Here is a 4,223-nt window from a genome sequence, read left to right as displayed (position 1 = left end):
TGGCGACAAATGCTGAAGGTACCATGAACTGCCAAAAGAACTAACAGATCTGTCCTGGAGGAAGTGCAGCTGAGATGCTCCTTGGAAGCGAGGATGGCCAGACTTCATCTCACCTACTTTGGTCATGTTGTCAGAGGGACCACTCCCTGGAGAAGGATGTCATGCTTAGTAAGGTGGAGGGTCAACGAAAGAGGGGAAGGCCTTCAACGAGATGGGTTTACACAGTGGCTGTGACGATGGGCTCAAGTATAACAAGGATCATGAAACTGGTGTGGGATTGGGAGGTGTTTCGTTCTGCTCTGCATGGGGTCGCTATGAGTTGGAAGCGACTTGACAGCACCTAACAACAACAACAACTGTGTAGTTAATTCTTGTTTTGGCATCTAATTGTCATGCCTAAGTTCAAAGTATTTCAAATCCATATGTGGATTTTTAGATCAAAAGCAGTTTACTCAAGAGTTGGGTTTCCTGAGGTTACAAGCAGACACTATTAACATGTTAAGGATATCAGTTTAGCAAAAACATCAGCAAAACTTTATGAAAATTTATGAAGGCAGTTTGCTTAAGAACTCTGGCTAGTGTGGGTAGAAGCTGTTGTTAGGTGCCGTCAAGTCGGCTCTGACCCATAGCAACCCTACGTACAACAGAAGGGAATACTTCCCAGTTGTCCACCAGCCTCACAATCCTTGCTATGCTTGAGCCTGTCATTGCAGCCACTGTGTCAATCCGTCTTATTGAGGGCCTTCCCCTCTTTCGTTGACCCTCCACTTTCTCAAGCATGATATCTTTCTCCAGGGAGCGGTCCCTTCTGACAACATGACCTTAGTAGGTAAGATGAAGTCTGGTCATTTTTCTTTCCAAGGAACATTCTGCCTTCACTTCAGGACAGATTTGTTTGTTCTTCTTGCAGTCCAGAGTACGTTCAATTTTCTTAACCAACACCACAATTCATAGGCATCAATTCTTCTTCAGTCTTCCTTATTCACTGTCCAGCTTTCACATGCGGGAGCTAGACTCATAAAAACAGGGTTCAAAGTTTCTGTGATGATCCACATGAGTTAAGCACGGATTACAATGAGGATGTTGAATCTGGAAAAGGAGCCGGGCAGGCTCAGGAAGGATGACGAACTTTGGGAGGGAGCCCCCAGTCAGGATTCTCAGACTCAGTGCTGTCAAGTTGAATCTGACTCACAGTGACCCCTCCTTGGGTTTCCGAAGTGGTGTCACTATGGAAGTAGATTGCCCGGTCTTCCTTCTGAGGAGTGGCTGATGGGTTTGAACCACCAGCCTTCTGGTTAGCAGTCAGATGCTTTAGGCACTATGCCGCCAGAGCTCCCGGTCAAGGTTAGACTCATGAAGATGTAGGGAAGTAGTTCAGGAACAAGCTAGCCTTTGCTACTTGTTTGCTTGTTACTTTTTTACTCCTTATACTGAAAGGACCAAGCCAGAAACAGCTTCAGCAACATAATTGCAACTTCTTCACCCAAGAGACTTGCTCTCCTTTTAAACAGAGTACAATGCCTATTGGCAGAGGTTAGGGCTTCCAGGAGCAATCCAGGTTACCTTTGTTAGATATCCCCCACCTGTAGTCCCATAGTCCTCCAGGCCTGGTTTCAAGCAGAGAGAGGATATATAGAAGGGCCTAGCTGCAGGTAACACTGGGGGTTCTGTGAACTAGAGTAGCTGTAGATGGCTGGAATAATGGGCACCAAAATATTCACTATTTTTCCCCCATTTTCATATAGCATCACATAGACATAGTGTAAAATCATTAAAAAATTAAATAGAAATGCAATTGTTTGTATTAAAGCCCAGTCACTCAAAAGCAATCCTTATTTGCACAAAGAAAGCAGCAACACATGTTAGGTTTGATTTATGCAGCTACTTACATTTGAAAATATATATTTAATTCCTTGGCTGCTTCTATTCAAAAGATCATGTTTTGATTCTCTGTTCTCTGAGTCTGGTGTGTGTACATGTGTGTGTGAATGGAGTATTTGGGTGATAGTGATACAACTGACTTTCAAAACAAAAGACAAAATTCTAGGATAATCTGAGCAATGCAGTATAAGTATGCCTTGATGATAAGACTGTTTTATATTCTTTTTTCATTAAGACTATATAATGCATTAATAAAAAAGAAGAAGAACAACAACCTTCTGGCTAAGAACATTTCCATTTTATGCTGGAGAAGAAAAGGCCTGTCACAGCTCAAGACTCTGCCTATGACAGGGGGGACTATGTCCTTGAGGTGTAAGGTTCATATCATGTTGTAGTTTGTCATGTTGCCTTTCACTGGTCTGTAAAGATTATTAGAAAAGGTCACATTTCCAAAGATAATGTGATGTTGAGAATATAGCCTCCCAAAGCAACCAAAAGTTGATCTCAGGGGTTCAGGGTAATACACTGAACCAAAAAACAAACTCACTACCATTTAGTAGATTCAGATCCACAGTGACCCCCTTTGGGTTTCCGAGGCAGTATTTCTATGGAGGTAGATTACCCAGTTTTCCTTCCATGGAGTGGCTGATGGGTTTGAACCACCAACCTTCTGGTTAGTGGTCCATACTTCCTTAGGATAATACACAGCAGGGAGGAAAAAGAACAGGGCTAAAGCCAAAGCTTGGTTTTAATGATTTGGGGCATCTATTTTTATAAGGAATTCCACATCCAAAATATTTATTCCTAAAATGCTTAAGTTCGACACTATTGAGGGAATATATTCTGCAAATATTCATTAAGCTAGAACAATATTTAACACCCAGAATGTACTCTGGTGGCATAGTGCCTAAGATATTTGCTAACCAGAAGTCTGGCAGTTCAAATCCACCAGCCACTCCTCAGAAGGAAGACTGGGCAATCTACTTCCATAGAGATACTGCCTCGGAAACTCAAAGAGGTGGCGCTATGAGTCAGATTTGACTCAACAGTAGTGAGTTTGGTTTATGGTGGGTTTTTTTTTGGGGGGGGAGGTAATTAATATGATTACAGAGAAAGGTCAGTAAAAATTAAGGATGATAAAATATAATTAAATTAAGGGCTCACTGAGGTCATAACACAAAACCTCTTCAGCCATGTTAATGAGGAGGAGGACTAGGGCAAAATCAAAGACATAAAGGAGAGAAGAAATAATGAGAAACGACAGACAGCTAGCTACTCTAGGTCATTTATTCTAAAATTTTATGTATGTACAGAAGGAGGAAAGTAGAATAGTTGAGAGCTAGCAGCAGGGCCAACAGATGTTTTTCATTTCTCCTAAGTCTGGGTTAAGCAGTGCATGAAATGTGCCACAGAAAAAGTAAAAATGAGACAGTGAGTAATCGAGACATCAAAACTCTAGATAAGCAGGGGATGGCTTCTGCAGCAGTCACAGGTGGGCTGTGGAGCTGCTCTGCATCCCTCCAATCTGACCCTCTCAGAACTTCCTTGCACCAGCCCACCTCACTCCTCGGTGCCATGACCACCACCACCACCTTCAAGTGTGTCAACCCCAACTGCAGGAACAGCTCCAAAGTGTTGTGGCCTCTACTTGGTGAATGCAATTTATCCTTAGGCTTTGATGAACCAGCAGAACCAACTGTGAGGAGGAACAAAATGGCCTCTAATATCTTCAGGACATTGGAAGAGAATCATCTTCCTTGGGTCAAGTCCACTGGGGCCATATCTAGTGATGGTAGGGAAGATTCTGAGTCATCTTTGCCTTAGACAAGGAATTCTTCTGAAGCCAACTTCAGGAACTTTTTAGATCTGAAGGGAAAAGGTGATATCCATGTAAATGTGGACACAGACCTCCCAGCCAGCCTGGGACAAAGTGAGATGAAGCCCATGCCTGCTACCCCTGTGCCCAGCCCAGTCATGCCAGCCCCGGTGCCATCCAGAAGAAATCCACCAGGCAGTAAGTCCAGCAGTCCTGGGTTAATATCAACTGTCCGAACTCCATGTTTTCTCCATGCTTGTGGACTGCACAACTTGAGCCTGAGTGTACATCTTTTGGATTTGTTTCATTAAAGGAAAAAAAATGAACTCTGGATAAGGCAAAAAGAGGTAGGATGGGAGGGGATTAAAGACCCAGATTTGGAAAAAAACTATCTTTTTTCTTATACATGAGGAAAGAGGGAAGGGAGCTTACAGTCTATGAAGTTTCACAACAGAACTAAACACTTTGGTGAGACTTGGTCTCATGAAAAGTTTGAAGATTGGATGTCATGACCAGGCTAAGACAG

The 4,223-nt window shown here is 42.9% G+C and overlaps 1 pseudogene; it reads left to right on the top strand.

Annotated features, from left to right (window-relative positions):
- The first annotated feature begins 3,456 nt into the window (after positions 1-3,456).
- LOC103208774 lies at positions 3,457-4,008 on the top strand (annotated as a pseudogene).
- The last annotated feature ends 215 nt before the right edge of the window (positions 4,009-4,223 follow it).

The sequence above is a fragment of the Orycteropus afer genome, unplaced genomic scaffold, assembly GCF_000298275.1.
Source record: "Orycteropus afer afer isolate SDZICR_OR568_19922 unplaced genomic scaffold, OryAfe1.0 scaffold00462, whole genome shotgun sequence".
Lineage (NCBI taxonomy): Eukaryota > Metazoa > Chordata > Mammalia > Tubulidentata > Orycteropodidae > Orycteropus > Orycteropus afer.
Note: the sequence above shows the minus strand (reverse complement) of the source record. Positions and strands in the feature narration are given on the sequence as shown.